Below are 17,471 nucleotides of genomic sequence, written 5' to 3'. Positions count from 1 at the left end.
TCCATCTAAGCATCTCATTCCACAAAGACATAGACCCATGATCACTAGCCCAATACCAACGGCGGAGGGAAGAGGAGGGTGGGGGAGAGGCAAGCACCCCTAACATTTCTATGCCCCCATAATATGTCCTCTTAATTAACTACTTAATAGTTTAATTAGCTAGTTAATGATGCTATTTGTGTTTTGGTTCCATGTTCTTTCTCCATATCAATCTCTAATACCCACCTTTGGTTGGTATGCACAAACTAATAACCTCACTCCACTACCGGACTCCTTGAGTTTGCCGAGTGCCCGAAACACTCGGCAAACTACGTAAAACACTCGGCAAATTGTTCGCCGAGTGCCACACTCAGCGAATAGCACTCGCCATAAATAGTACCGGCAAAGCCAACTTTGCCGAGTGCCATTTATCGGGCACTCGGCAAACATTTTGCCGTGTGCAGTTTAGCTCTCGGCGAAAGTAAACGGTCGTAACGCCGGACCCGCCGTTAACAGTTACTTCGCCGAGTGTCAAACGGCAAGGCACTCGGCAACTAGTTTTTTAAAAATATTTTTTGGTTTTTAGAATTCCTTTTCGCCGAGTGCTGCGCTCGGCAAATGATAAACATATGCCGAGTGTCGCACTGTAAGATACTCGGCAAATATTTTTCAAACAGTATTTGGGTTTTTTAAAAATCCTTTTCGCCGAGTGTTGCTCTCGGCAACTAATAAACATATGCCGAGTGTGGCACTGTAAGACACTCGGTAAATATTTTTCAAACAGTATTTGGTTTTTTTAAAAAATAGCTTTTCGCCGAGTTTCTTGGTAATAACACTCGGCAAATTGTGTTTCTTTGCCGAGTGTCTTGGTCATAACACTCGGCAAAGCCTCAGAAATCTGATTTTTTTTGTTTTTGCATTACATTTCACAGCACATATATATATATCACAGCACAGATATGTTTCACAGCACAGATATGTTTCACAGCACATATATCACATATATATATATCATCTCCACACACCACATCACATATGTCACAATAATCCACAATGGTACACAAATGTCATACCACAATACCAACATAAGGTTCGAGTTTAAAGTATCCACCACAAGTGCATTACAAGCATAAGTGCAACACAAGGAATAAGTTCAACACATGAAAAGAAGCAAATCACCAATTAGACCACGGCGACTGCTGCGGTGGGTCATGAGGTACATCGTTTGATGCCGCCGATTGACCCTGCACAAAGAATAGATAAGATTACTTGATAGCTGCAAAAGGAATTGTTGAGACATATATAGCTTAGGGTCGTTTATTTGATGGTAAGTATGCCCTATTCAATTCTTTTAATAGTCACTTTGTATATGTTGGGTCCTTTTGGTGCTGAAACGTTAGCGAGGCAAAAACACTGTTTCATAACTTAAAAAGTACGGAGTAGCTCTGAATAAGCTCGTGGAACAGGCTGCGAGGAAGCTGGTTCTTGTTCGATCAGTCGGCAGTTGCCGCTGCTCAATGCTGTAGCCTGTAGCAGCAGCAATACTACTACTACTGTGCTACGTTTATAAATTAATTCAGAAGCACCAACAGTTGGAAAACTGCTAAGTGATTTTATGATCTTCTCTATCATGATTGATTTTAATATCCATCTCAGATTGGCAGGTGTTACAAGCAGAATTTTGAGCTAGGACTGTGAAAATGTACAATACAAAAATTAGAGGTCTATCAGATACTTCTAGGAAATAGGATTGCAGAAGTTGTACTATCTTTAAAACCCTTAACCCTTGATTTGGAATATAGATCTATGATTCATTAATTGCAGCTAGTTTCGTTAAAGTGCAACAGACACTGAAAATGTGCCTTTCTTCATGTCCCAAACTACCCAGGTAAAAAAAATGGCAAACAATAAACTCTCATTTTTTTTGCCCGAAGTTGCACCAGAGCACCATGGTCCAAAGTTCTTGAACACTACAAATCCCGAGAGGAGCCACATATGTGCACAAAATTTGGCCCAGTTCCAGACCGATGGCATCTATCAATTTGTTAGTAGTAGCAATTTTTAAAGTATTCTCAAGTTGCACACAAATATTTGTAAGAAAAACATTTACTATAAGAATGCCAGATATATATTGATATATGACGCTAATCTCAAGTCAACCACTGCGAAGTGTGGTTCAATGCATCAGAGAGTTTTGTTCAGGCAAGCAAACTGCAAATTCAAGTGTAAATTTAAACTAGCGGCCGAGGCCAAGAGGCAATTATGAAGACGAGAAACGACTTATATGATAGGCCGTATACGGTATGACCGGCCGGTTACGGGTATTTTTTTCTTTCCTTCTATATATTCCAGCCAGTCTAGCTTTATTCTTTTTTTTCTCACATTGTTGTTTCTTACAAATTTTGTAATCCAGAACCTATAATAAACCCCAAGGATACAAACAACCTAGCTAGATTATCATAATTCATAATCTAGATTATTATAATCTCATTCATAGTTCAGATTCTAGTAATGTAAAATTGATCCAAACAAGTCCTTATAGTGCAGGTCGGCTACCACCGCCATTCTCCATGTTCAAAAACTTAACACCCATTGCTAAAGACTAATCGGCACTGGGGATAAATGTACTCACAGGAGTGTCTTCAGGAGGACGAGGAGGAAGGAATAGCGCTTGTGGCAGAGGTTCACCCATCTTCGCGCCGAGATGGTGCATCCACTGAAACATGTGCTCCTGCCTCTGCCGATCAGCGTCAATCTTCGCCTCCAACGCTATTCTCTGCCTCCTCTCTTCTTCAAGCTCGGCCTACAAAATTTCACCCCACTGTTACAATGGAAGTCAAAGGTATGTAAGAAACAATGAACGACGAATAAAAGAGTAATAACCTGCAAAGTCTGCATAGCGTGCTGTGTACTGGTCGGCCGTGGGCGTATGGGCGGCCTCTGGCCCGTGTCGCTTGCTCGGATCTAGGAGAGAGTGGGGGTAGTGGCCGTGTCGACGACGCTGTCGCCAAGCCAGTAGCTGCCATGCTTCTTGCCTCCTCCCACCTTCATGACAAGGTCACCTTCAAAATCCTGGGTGCTCGGATCGTACTTCGGCCCATGGATCGCCTTGGCCGCCGTTGTGTACTCGGTGAGACGGCTTTGGATGGAGGGATTGCTGTACGCCGAGGGGGGGTCCTCCGGGTTGAAGTCGACGGCGGATGTCGCCTTGCCCTTGTGGGCCATAGCCCATGCCTTCACCTGGGAGCAAGGTGCGCCACCATGTGACGCCGACTATGAAACAAACAGTAAGATCATTAGAAACTATGCAGAAGCAAGCGTTGGAATACATAAATGAAGTCACGTACCCATCTCTCCACGTAGTCGGCAAGGGTAAGGTTCCCCTGATGGTGTGGTGCACCTGTCATCATCAAACGCCACTCCTGACAAGCGGCGTGTGTCTCCGACCACTCCGGGGAGCACCACTTGTCCACCATTTTCCTCCAGCACTCGCCTTTACCGGCCACCCAAATTGGAGGCACCTACACGTCAACATGCATTTGTCATATAAGAACACAGTAAGTGTACTTAATCTCAGGAAGAAACAGTATTTACCAGCATGTATTGCTCTTTGGTCAGCGTCAAGGTTCTTGCGAGGTCTTTGTCGATCTTCACTTCCTCGAAGACAGCTTTGTATTGCTGTACAGCCAGGATACGCGCCTCGTAGTGCATGTCCTTCACGAGCTTGTAGCAGGCTTTGTGAGCGTGCCTCTCGGCCCTCTCCTCGTATCCCTCATCACATCTGTAGTAATCCTGCATATAAACATTATGTATGTAGTCATTATTTCAAGGATGTGATAGGAATGCGATGTATTGAGCAAGATAGTGCGGGGAAGGCTTACCCACAGCTCTTTCACAACCCGCTGCGCCTTGTTGTCGAATTTCCTGCCTTCCCGATCTCGTGCATCGGGGGCAGAGGTGTAGTGCTCGAACGTGTAGGCCGGCTCCACCCCTCCTGCCCAGGCCACCAGGCCGGGGAAGTGTTCCCTACACAGAAGGCCCAGGATTCCACCAGGAAGGCGTTTGTGATCACCTGCAGCCACAACCTTCCATCCCCTGTCCAAGTGATTAACAAAAAAATATTAGTTTGTATTTTGCCATGTTAAACATATCAAATGAAGTAGCGATAACATCTTAAGATACTTACCTTGGCCCATTGAGGCGAATCACTGGCCGTTTCGTGAAAGGTATAGCCTGTTCCGGGAGGCGTGAAGGGCCTCGCAACCAGATCTTCAAAGCAGAGGAAGAGGAACCCCCTACCGAGGGCTCCTCGTGCTCGCCCTCCTCCTCATGCTTGCCCTCCTCCTCGTGCTCGCCCTCCTCCTGCTCGGCCTGCTCCTCGTGCTCGTGCTGCTCCTCCTCCTCCTCCTCCTGAGGCGAGGGAGGTACAGGCGACGGCGGTCGAGTCGCTGCACGCGCCTGCCGACCCTGGCCTTTCGACCGACCCTTGCGCCTCCGCGGCGGCTCCTCAGCTGCAGGAGCCTCCTCAACATGTCATAATACGCCTTTGCGGTTGCCTCTGGCTCCTCCTCCCCACCTTCTTTACCTACGTGTGCTTCGTGAAAGTCATTTAGCCAGTCACCTACCCCGGCATCAGCATCGAAATCTTCGACGCGTGCTCTCACGACCTCCTCTCTCATCCGATCGGCTTCATCGTGGTAGATCCACCGAGTATAATCTGCCGTGAATCCATTCTTGCAAAGATGAGTAGACATGACATCCTTTGGTTGCCGACGCCTGTTTGCACATCTACTGCACAGACACCAAATGGCTGACGCTCCTGGAACTAGGGCAAATGCTCTATCTATGAAAGCCTCCGTCTTCTCAATCCATTCATCAGTCAAAGCACGCTGACTTGGGCGGCCCGTGTACATCCACTTACGGTCATCCATCCTCTGACACACACACACACACACACACATATATATATATATATATATATATATATATATATATATATATATATATATATATATATATATATATATAGGGAGAGGCTATTCAGTAGCCGGCTACAAAATAAGTTATTCTGTAGCCACCTCCATTTACTATAATTTTATATACTAATTTACCATAATATAAATACATATTTACGATAGTTGGGTTACTATAACACATGGGGATATTTACCATAACGTTATATTAAACCACTTAGTAAGGAGTTACTATAATCTCGTAAAATAACATAGTAATTATCGTAACTCAAAGTGGCTACAGAATAAGTTATTCTGTAGCCAGCTACAGGATAGTAGTTCTATATATATATATATATATATATATATATATATATATATATATATATATATATATAGACACACACACACACCAGCGAGACATTAAGAATCAATTGCATGTACACGATGTTCCTACTATCTAATAGGTCAGGATAGGTCCTAATCCCACCTGAGGATGAGTAGCTGGGGTTAGTCTCCATGGTCTACTCCGATCCGAGACAGAATTTCGGCAGCACCTCCCCGTTGTTCTCCAAATACACGTCCCGGTAGGGAGATTGTGTATCCGGAGAACAACAGGGAGATGCTGCCGAAACTCTGCCTCGGAACGGAGTAGACCATGGAGACTAACCCCATCTACGCATCCTAGGGCTGTCCAAAAAACGTGGACAATTCGAAATAGATACGGTTATCGACATGCAAAGAGCTGCATATTTCTAACCGTATCTCTTTCGAACGGGAGACGCCTAACCGGGTTATGTGCTCTACAAACATGCATGATACAGAAAAGAGGGGTGTTTTATGCCTCACCTCGCTGTCCCGCAAACAGGAGAAGCCTCAACCGCTACAAGGTCCACGGAACACCAACAAACAGCCAGAAGCTTCAGTCCTCCCTAAAAGAATAAGTCTGTTCAAATTTAAAATATCTTATATTTAACCGAATTTATAAGAAATAGTATCAACATGTATGAATTTAACCACCGACAGCAAGCTAGACTTTGCCTTTGACCTAAGTCACTGTAAGCCAAAACTCCTATCCAGTCAACATGTTCATCCAATCATGGACCACCACATCACTTGTCAGCTTCCAATTGAGCCCAGTCAGCAGCCGGACATGGCAATCTTGTAATATATATACCTTCTATCAGTCAAACTAAAAATTGTTTGATCTAGCACTATTCTAGAGTTACCTTCTATCAGCTAGTTAGTGTCATACAAAGTAGACTGCGTCCTCGTTCATCATCATTAGGTTACTGAAATCGTATACAAGACTAATAAATCCTCATGATGCGATTGGCTACTTTAGCAGCGATAGATCGTCATTGTTATGGCACATTATTGACTAGCTTGAAACGGTAGAAAACCATACGTACTCTCTACTATACGTTTCCGTTTTCAAACATGATCGCAGCACCAGCAAATTAAATCTTCAATCGCTTACTTTATAATGCACTTAGCTTAGGCTATATCTATATATATATCCTGCATAGCCAGCAACGTTTGTACATGGCTCATTATTGATGGGCAGTTCACGTCTCATGGAGGTGCACTTTCTTGGTTTCAACAGAAACATACTACCTGACTAGGTCACATGTACTGTTCAGACCCAAAAAAGAAACACCAGGGGATGATTGCACTACCATATGTAGACCTCTCTCTATATATGCTCCCTTACACGTGCTTCTACTTAGTAATGTAGTTTATATATAATATGCTGCGGAAATAAATAAATAAATAAAATATTACTGCAGAAGAATTTCCACGGCCTTAGTGTATACCAGTGCAGTGGGCCAGGTGGTGGTGTTGAGGCTTGCAGCGACTGGCGGCTCAAATCTGAACCTTTTGTTGTTGCTGCTAGTCGGAAGAAGGGAGGACCTGCTGCAGCCTGCACAACAAGGAAATGCGTGAGTAGAGCAATTGGTCAAAGTAGTAGCTAGAATATAATTAATATACTGGCATCCTCACTCACTCCAAAATAAAATACTAGAATAAGATCGGCCACCAGTACTATCTATGTCGAATTTGCATCAGGAGAATTGAACTCTAGAAAGGCAGAGCTGTGTCCATTTGCATATGTACACCCCCATAATTTTTGCAAAACAATCAAAGTTAGCAGGCATAATACATGCATAGTTGCATATACACTTGGAACTAGATGATCAAGATTCAGTCTTCAGTGAAAAGGAAAAATTCAGTTTTCAGTGAAAAGATCTTGATCCTGGTAACAACAAAGTGGTTAGTTACAGGAATGTCTCTCCCGTGTATTCATGACTCTAGCCCTTCTCTTCCTTTGCCCTTATTCAATCCACTAATGCTACTGCTGGTGCTGGGCATCACGCACAGCTTGCAAGTGACAGCATGCTTTGGCTTCTACCCTTACCACACAAGAAGAGAAAGTGAGGCTATAACAGCTAGCAGTAAAGCAGATCTCTCTTTAGCCTGAGTGGTGTCATCTCATGCTTGCCATTGCAACTGCAACTGCACTATAGCCTCAAATGGCTTTATTCTCCTTCACTTCACTAGGATATGATCTAGTTAGCATCTTTTTCTCCACATCTATAACAGGATTGACCTTGCGCATCTATCCTCATTGGATGGCACCAGTAGTGTGTCACCAACAACTAGCTCAAATGGAAAATCCACAGGATTTTATTTTAAGATAAACAACACACACACACACACTTAATGGCCAAGAGAACAGCTGCTAGTCCACCAAGTGAGCTTTGTAAAGACAGACATACGACTATATTCATAGGCATGCTACAACTAGGAAGATTGCTAATGAAAAAAACAACCTACAAATTTTCAAAATATGGGGTGTCAGGCACTAGTTAACAGCTGTGGCTCACACCTGCGAATCTATTACGTGTTGGGCTATCGCATAGATGGCCTCCTTGGATCCACTTAAGGTCCCGTCTGCTTCTAAAAAAACTTAAAATTAGCACCTGCTCTACTACTAATTTTAGCAACTCTCAGAGATCAAACTTGAGATGCTTGACTCTTCATAAAATTTAAAATAACTTATAATTTAAAATGAATCGAGTATTAATGTATGTTATAGGATGCTAAAGTTAGCAAGATCCAAATAGACCGTAGTACCTAGTACTCCTTTTCATCCTGAAATACGAGATACCTGAGCAATTGTAGGATCAAATAATATTTGCTAAAAAACTAACTCACTCCTCACTAGTTGGCCAACCATAAGACTCGCACCCATGATCACGCATACACAATGAAAGACATGCTCAAAAGAGGAATATCTAGTCCATTCCTCCCTTCTGGGTTTCAAAACGATATTTACAAATCAACTGTAGATTAAACTTTAAGCAATCAGACTTCAAAAGGCAAATCTGACTCAAAAAAGGATATCAAGGACAGTAGGAACATAATCAGACTAATAATCACAAATCATGAGAACCTGCTAACACCAATTCAAGCATTCATCAGCCATCAACTCTAATTTATAAACTATCTCCATCCTCAAATGAACAACTATTTTTGAAATCACTCTGATGAATGCTTAAACTATCTAAGCAGGACAATATGAGAAGCAGTGAGAATACAATAGGGCTTACCGGAGAATGGGGGAAGCGGTGGGATCCTGCGGCGACGGCGAAGTCTCAAGGTTCTCTCCACAACCCTAGGGCGGTTTCGTGGGCGTGCTCGCGCCCGCGCTCGGTTTCGTGGCGGGGACAGGGGCGTGGGCCAGCTGGTGGCTGTGGCAGACCGGCCAGGCGGGGGGGAGGTCGATGGCCAGGCGGGCGGGCGGGGTGGGGAGGGAGGGGGCCGCAGAGTGGGGAGGGAGGGGGGCGCGTGGGGGGGAGCTCGACGGCGGTGGGCGTGGGGAGCACGATGGAGTGGGGAGGGAGGAGGGCGCGTGGGGGGGGGGGAGCTCAACGGCGGCGCGAGGGGAGGGAGGTCGACGGCGGCGCGAGTGGGGAGGGAGTGGAGTGGGGAGGAATGGAGAAATGGCCAGAGCCGGCCCGCGGCCTATCTATTTTGCGGCCTGTTTGCCGAGTGTCGGCCCGATAAGACACTCGGCAACGTTTTTAAAAAAAATTTCCATCAGTTTGCCGAGTGTCGGCCGATGGCGCACTCGGTAAACTACTTAAAAATCCCTGTTCTCCCTTAAAAAATTCCATCAGTTTGCCGAGTGCCATCTATGCAGCACTCGGCAAACTTATTTCTATATTTCATGCTACCCTTTTCTTTCCTCTACTTAATTACTTTCCTCTATTTCATGTTTCACTAATTTCATGAAATGAACTTGCATTACACTTTGTTAGGTGCACTCACAAATGTATATTTCAAGCTTGTACAAAAATTGGACTATTATTTCCTGTGTTTGTATATCACGCATATAAAATTCAATAATTGCGACGAAAGAATAAAAATTACGAAATGGCTTCGAAAAATTGCCAAAAATTCACAAGAAGTGATCTTTGTTCTCTATTATATATACAAAAAAATTTGAAGTGAAACTCCAAATTGACATTCAAATTGTCTCCTCATCTTACCGGATCTTTCTCACATCTCAGAAACTTCTCCAGAGATGATCCGATTTGTAAGCAACGTACGTGTCAACTTTGTCGAAACACTCTCAATTTTTTACCATAGCCTCCACGTATGATATCATGACAACTCGATGAATTTCATGATTTTCAGACTTTGTTTGTTTTTTATAGAATTTTCAGACGTTTCCGCCACGTGTTTCTACTCATGTTTCGCGAACACAATGTTCGAGATTTCTGGTCTGGCCTTGGATACGGTATCAAAACAAACTCAGTGAAAAGAATATCATTTTTTATTCACTTTTTTTAGATATTCGAAGCACTTGCAGTTCAAATCCAAAAAATTACCGAAAATTCATTTGACTAAAATAAATTGATGAAATATAGTAAAATAACTCAGAAATGTACATTACTTGAACAAAGAGCAACAGGTATTGTAAGACAACAATACAAAAAGTTTGGGGGGGTAAAATCAAAAAAAAATGTTTGCCGAGTGTAAGATTCTGACACTCGGCATATAACACCGTTTGCCGAGTGTGAAAAGGTGATACTCGGTATCGATGTGTGTTTGCCGAGTGTTGTATTTTGGCACTCGGCATATAGGATAACGGAGATCGACGGTGTTACTGGACATGATGTTGTCGTGTGCCTATTTTGTTCCGAGTGTAGGCACTCGATATAAACTGTTATGCCGTGAGTGTTATTTTTGCCGAGTGTCGTCTTTGGGACACTCGGCAAACACCATGTTTGCCGAGTGCCCGAAATCGTGCCCATGGCAAAGGTGGGGACACTCGGCAACTTAGGTGTTTCCGGTAGTGCTCACTTCTAAAGGTGTTGAATTTTCTTTATCTAATAATTACATGTGTAGTATTGTTGCTTTATTATTAGAAAATAGAATGCTTACAGTTATTCTACCAATATAGATAATGTCGGTTTTTCTAAAGTAACAATTTACATAAGCTATGTGTCATGATATTAATATAATTTTATAATAAAATGCTTTTATCATTCATATATGAGTTAAGAGAATATTTTCATGATTAGTGAAACATAACACATAAATTTATCACCCATGCATGCATGTGTACTTAACCTGGGTGGGTACACATTTATGTTTACTTTAGTCACTTTTTAATATATTAGTATTGATACAAGTGGATAATTAAGAAACATATATATGAACATATTATAGTTATTAACATTTTCGTACTAGTAGATTTAAGGGGACATTTTAGTCTTTTTTTAATAAATGTAGAAGGGGTAATTTAGATGTAAATTCAAGGGGTTACTTAAACTATCTATTGTAATAAAATGCGGATAATTAGATGCAAAGTTGGAGTTTATTTAGATTATGTTTTATAATAACAGGAGTTACTTTCTCTGTTGTTTTCCATAATGACAGATGTGGATAATTATTTAAAAAATATAATAGATCCAGAGGCTATTATCAATTGTGAGTAGAGTGTACCAAATTGATGACTAGCTCTTTTATTTGAGAAATTTTAGAATTTATCTTTTTATCTTTTTAGCATATCTTGTGAGAATTAATTGTGGCAGAATCGCCTAAAATAATTCACTTTCAGAGATGCTTGTCTTTCATTAGACACTAAACACCCCAAGAGTGAGCTAATTTAAACAGTTCTATTGAGCACACCCCATGGGAGAACCCGAAAATCTATATTTTTAACAGGATCATAAATGAGAGAATAAAGCTTACAACATTTTAGCCATTTCTTACATCATTTTCCATGCAACATCAGAGTATAATATTTATTGTTTATAATAGCAGAATATAACCATGTTATCAGAGTTTCAGTGAAAATAAAATCATTTAATGACAAGTTAAACATTAACATGATGATCCGTTATATACATCATAACATATTATAAGTTTTTCCATTGTAAAACATTTTGAGTAGAAGTTTCAAATAAACTCTATGTCCACAAGTTTAAGGAAATCTTCGCTGAGCACACCAGGAGGTTTCCACACACAAGTGTTAGCTCCACATGTTCTTGTCATTTACAACAGGGTAGAATAAACCCTGAGTACTCAATTATACTCTGCAAGGCTTACCCGTCAGGAGAAAAGAAAAGACTCTAAGGATATGCAAGGCTATCTGCCTTATGGGTTATTGCATCTGCAGAAAGCATTACTAAGCGTGCAATCTTATATTTAATTTTATTAGCAGTCACCATTAGTCCATTATCTAACCATTCTAGGTAAGCACCTATGCTACTTTCAAGCAAGGGTTGAGCAATCAGAATCATTTTATCATCTTGCATATTCCAGTTCTTACTATGGTGCTAGACCATAGCCAAGTCGTACCATATCACATGGCAGTTCATGAACCAATGTATCCCAGCTGGGTACCCCAAAATACACACCCCGTTTGTATCCTGGGCACAAACAAGACCAACTTGTCTCACTCCTGTCAAGGGGTCTAGGTCCTCATCCAAACTTGGACTCCAAGCCCCCACACCTGAGTCCTAGAGTCGGTGCGGTGCTTAGACCTCCACCCAAAAGACACCCCTAAAAGTCAGTCTAGAAAGAGCTAGAACCCATGACAAGAGAGTGACGAGTCTTTCCGCTCCCATAAGCAAGTATCTAAGCAGGATACTATCTAAGTAGGACAATATGAGAAGCAGTGAGAATACAATGGGGCTTACCGGAGAATGGGGGAAGCGGTGGGATCCTGCGGTGGGCTCCTGCGGTGACGGCGAAGTCTCAAGGTTCTCTCCACAACCCTAGGGCGGTTTCGTGGGCGTGCTCGCGCCCGCGCTCGGTTTCGCGGCGGGGACAGGGGCGTGGGCCAGCCGGTGGCTGTGGCAGACCGGCCGGGCGGGGGGGAGGTCGACGGCCGGGTGGGCGGGCGGGGTGGGGAGGGAGGGGGCCGCGGAGTGGGGAGGGAGGGGGGCGCGTGGGGGGGAGCTCGACGGCGGTGGGCGTGGGGAGCACGATGGAGTGGGGAGGGAGGAGGGCGCGTGGGGGGGAGCTCGATGGCGGCGCAAGGGGAGGGAGGTCGACGGCGGCGCGAGTGGGGAGGGAGTGGAGTGGGGAGGAATGGAGAAATGGCCAGAGCCGGCCCGCGGCCTATCTATTTTGCGGCCTGTTTGCCGAGTGTCGGCCCGATACGACACTCAGCAACGTTTTTAAAAAAAATTTCCATCAGTTTGCCGAGTGTCGGCCGATGGCGCACTCGGTAAACTACTTAAAAATCCCTGTTCTCCCTTAAAAAATTCCATCAGTTTGCCGAGTGCCATCTATGCAGCACTCGGCAAACTTATTTCTATATTTCATGCTACCCTTTTCTTTTCTCTACTTAATTACTTTCCTCTATTTCATGTTTCACTAATTTCATGAAATGAACTTGCATTACACTTTGTTAGGTGCACTCACAAATGTATATTTCAAGCTTGTACAAAAATTGGACTATTATTTCCTGTGTTTGTATATCACGCATATAAAATTCAATAATTGCGACGAAAGAATAAAAATTACAAAATGGCTTCGAAAAATTGCCAAAAATTCACAAGAAGTGATCTTTGTTCTCTATTATATATACAAAAAAATTTGAAGTGAAACTCCAAATCGACATTCAAATTGTCTCCTCATCTTACCGGATCTTTCTCATATCTCAGAAACTTCTCCGGAGATGATCCGATTTGTAAGCAACGTACGTGTCAACTTTGTCGAAACACTCTCAATTTTTTACCATAGCCTCCACGTATGATATCATGACAACTCGATGAATTTCATGATTTTCAGACTTCGTTTGTTTTTTATAGAATTTTCAGACGTTTCTGCCATGTGTTTCTGCTCATGTTTCGCGAACATAATGTTCGAGATTTCTGGTCTGGCCTTGGATACAGTATCAAAACAAACTCAGTGAAAAGAATATCATTTTTATTCACTTTTTTTAGATATTCGAAGCACTTGCAGTTCAAATCCAAAAAATTACCGAAAATTCATTTGACTAAAATAAATTGATGAAATATAGTAAAATAACTCAGAAATGTACATTACTTGAACAAAGAGCAACAGGTATTGTAAGACAACAATACAAAAAGTTTGGGGGGGCAAAATCAAAAAAAATGTTTGCCGAGTGTAAGATTCTGACACTCGGCATATAACACCGTTTGCCGAGTGTGAAAAGGTGATACTCGGTATCGATGTGTGTTTGCCGAGTGTTGTATTTTGGCACTCGGCATATAGGATAATGGAGATCGACGGTGTTACTGGACATGATGTTGCCGTGTGCCTATTTTGTGCCGAGTGTAGGCACTCGGTATAAACTGTTATGCCGTGAGTGTTATTTTTGCCGAGTGTCGTCTTTGGGACACTCGGCAAACACCATGTTTGCCGAGTGCCCGAAATCGTGCCCACGGCAAAGGTGGGGACACTCGGCAACTTAGGTGTTTCCGGTAGTGCTCACTTCTAAAGGTGTTGAATTTTCTTTATCTAATAATTACATGTGTAGTATTGTTGCTTTATTATTAGAAAATAGAATGCTTACAGTTATTCTACCAATATAGATAATGTCGGTTTTTCTAAAGTAACAATTTACATAAGCTATGTGTCATGATATTAATATAATTTTATAATAAAATGCTTTTATCATTCATATATGAGTTAAGAGAATATTTTCATGATTAGTGAAACATAACACATAAATTTATCACCCATGCATGCATGTGTACTTAACCTGGGTGGGTACACATTTATGTTTACTTTAGTCACTTTTTAATATATTAGTATTGATACAAGTGGATAATTAAGAAACATATATATGAACATATTATAGTTATTAACATTTTCGTACTAGTAGATTTAAGGGGACATTTTAGTCTTTTTTTAATAAATGTAGAAGGGGTAATTTAGATGTAAATTCAAGGGGTTACTTAAACTATCTATTGTAATAAAATGCGGATAATTAGATGCAAAGTTGGAGTTTATTTAGATTATGTTTTATAATAACAGGAGTTACTTTCTCTGTTGTTTTCCATAATGACAGATGTGGATAATTATTTAAAAAATATAATAGATCCAGAGGCTATTATCAATTGTGAGTAGAGTGTACCAAATTGATGACTAGCTCTTTTATTTGAGAAATTTTAGAATTTATCTTTTTATCTTTTTAGCATATCTTGTGAGAATTAATTGTGGCAGAATCGCCTAAAATAATTCACTTTCAGAGATGCTTGTCTTTCATTAGACACTAAACACCCCAAGAGTGAGCTAATTTAAACAGTTCTATTGAGCACACCCCATGGGAGAACCCGAAAATCTATATTTTTAACAGGATCATAAATGAGAGAATAAAGCTTACAACATTTTAGCCATTTCTTACATCATTTTCCATGCAACATCAGAGTATAATATTTATTGTTTATAACAGCGGAATATAACCATGTTATCAGAGTTTCAGCGAAAATAAAATCATTTAATGACAAGTTAAACATTAACATGATGATCCGTTATATACATCATAACATGTTATAAGTTTTTCCATTGTAAAACATTTTGAGTAGAAGTTTCAAATAAACTCTATGTCCACAAGTTTAAGGAAATCTTCGCTGAGCACACCAGGAGGTTTCCACACACAAGTGTCAGCTCCACATGTTCTTGTCATTTACAACAGGGTAGAATAAACCCTGAGTACTCAATTGTACTCTGCAAGGCTTACCCGTGAGGAGAAAAGAAAAGACTCTAAGGATATGCAAGGCTATCTGGCTTATGGGTTATTGCATCTGCAGAAAGCATTACTAAGCATGCAATCTTATATTTAATTTTATTAGCAGTCACCATTAGTCCATTATCTAACCATTCTAGGTAAGCACCTATGCTACTTTCAAGCAAGGGTTGAGCAATCAGAATCATTTTATCATCTTGCATATTCCAGTTCTTACTACGGTGCTAGACCATAGCCAAGTCGTACCGTATCACATGGCAGTTCATGAACCAATGTATCCCAGCTGGGTACCCCAAAATACACACCCCATTTGTATCCTGGGCACAAACAAGACCAACTTGTCTCACTCCTGTCAAGGGGTCTAGGTCCTCATCCAAACTTGGACTCCAAGCCCCCACACCTGAGTCCTAGAGTCGATGCGGTGCTTAGACCTCCACCCAAAAGACACCCCTAAAAGTCAGTCTAGAAAGAGCTAGAACCCATGACAAGAGAGTGACGAGTCTTTCCGCTCCCATAAGCAAGTATGTGCTCAGGATAGTAAGTCTGTGACCTGACTAACATCCACAGCAATGGATGGTCCTCAATCGACATAGGCGAGACAAACACAACCAGAGCCTCGCTCGATTAACTAACCAAGTCTAAGTCCAAATCCAAATCTAAAGTATGGTCCCGCTCGGTCTTCAATTATTATCCACATATATTCCATGTGATAGTAACATGGTAATAGTAACAATAATATTTTTTCTATCTCTCGTGAGTGACAGACAATCACTCGACTTCTACCGGAGTCCTATAGCATGGCAATCTACACGATCATGTCATACTAGTAAGACTCATAGGATAAGGATATATTTATGCAAGTGGGTTTCATTCAACTCCTTAATTTTAATGCAAAAGCATAAAATAAAGTGCAGAATAATAGGGGTTATGCACCGGGCTTGCCTGGGTAAGATATAACCAAAGTTAACGTTCCATCATGATGACATGATCGTCAAGGCACCATCTTCTCTGCTACTTCGATCGACTCCACGATCCATCATTGTCCCTATTATGATATTCGTGGATGCAATGCAGAGACATAAATAATCAATGATGATTGCGGCTCTTAAAATACGATTACGCCTCTCAAGCTAATGAGCTAGCTCTGACGACTAACATACTAGACCACGTATCCAAGTTGTCGAACTAGGCGCTGATTTCCCATAATGTTTTAGTTATAAAATCCCTAGGTGTTTCTTTATTTCCTTTTATTTACTATATATATAAACTAGGGCTCATTAGTTACCTCAGCAAACTAATTATTCTGAAGCTACAAAAATTACAGATGGCACATAATAATACTATGGAGCTACTGTAAAATTTTCAAAGCTAACACTACCATCATTCCATCACAAAAATTCCCACATATTTGCATCTTAATAATATTAAGCATCTTAGTTTAATTTAAGAACTCCTACAAATATTATAGAACTTTGTAGATAAGATATACTAGCGGATGGAGCATGATTTTAGGAACGTAACAAGATTAGTTTCACAATTTTTGGTCCACTACACATATTTATATTAAATTTATAATTTGCCTTAGAAACTAAATTAGAAAATGTATTAGAATTCGAAACGGGCCGACGGCAACCACTTTGGCCTAGTAGTCCAACACGGCCTGCGCTTTTGCAAGCGGCCCATGGCGGGGAGCCCACGCACGTGCTCGTGCTTTTGCAGAAAAGTCCCCGTACTACGCATTTATTTCCTGGCACCTTTGCTCACTATTGCACAAGAGGCGCATTTTTCATCCAGCACCCCCAACAAACCCATCCTCACACTGAGCCGGTCCTTGAGACACCCATTGCTCGCCGACGCCGCTCCGGACGGCGTTGCGCGGCCACACCGGTCACCTAGGGATCGACTTGGCGCAATAAGCGGGCCGACGGGGAACTACGAGCCAATGTGCAACGATGAGGAGCGAAACAGAGCTCCACGGTGCACCATCGAATGCTATCCGCAATGGTGGGCGGAATCACACGACAGCGCTGCTGTTCCGATGATCTAGAGCTCGAACAAGGCGGTCGAGATGGTGGGGAGGCATCAGGAGCTCACCATGGTTCATGTTGTGGTGACGGTTGAGTCGGAGGGAGTTCAAGCTGAGCTAGCCACGTGCGCCCAGCGGGCGTGGCAGTGCTCCGGTGCGGACAAGGTGGCGTCAGCACGTCGACGACGCACGCCCTGGCCAAACGAAACCGAGCACTAGATAGAGAAAGTTAACACAAGCTCAAAAACACCCTCAATTTGATTCTTTTCCCATG

General features: G+C 42.0%; 1 long non-coding RNA gene across 1 annotated transcript; it reads right to left on the bottom strand.

The window, feature by feature from the left end:
- Window positions 1-1,015: 1,015 nt before the first annotated feature.
- On the bottom strand, window positions 1,016-2,995 carry LOC136473103 (uncharacterized). Its single transcript, XR_010762492.1, has 3 exons — window positions 2,863-2,995; window positions 2,612-2,782; window positions 1,016-1,223 (listed from the first exon to the last, which is right to left on the bottom strand). It is a non-coding gene; the product is annotated as an uncharacterized lncRNA (long non-coding RNA).
- Window positions 2,996-17,471: the final 14,476 nt, after the last annotated feature.

This window comes from Miscanthus floridulus, chromosome 8 (assembly GCF_019320115.1).
Source record: "Miscanthus floridulus cultivar M001 chromosome 8, ASM1932011v1, whole genome shotgun sequence".
Lineage (NCBI taxonomy): Eukaryota > Viridiplantae > Streptophyta > Magnoliopsida > Poales > Poaceae > Miscanthus > Miscanthus floridulus.
This window is presented reverse-complemented; position numbering and strand designations above follow the sequence as displayed.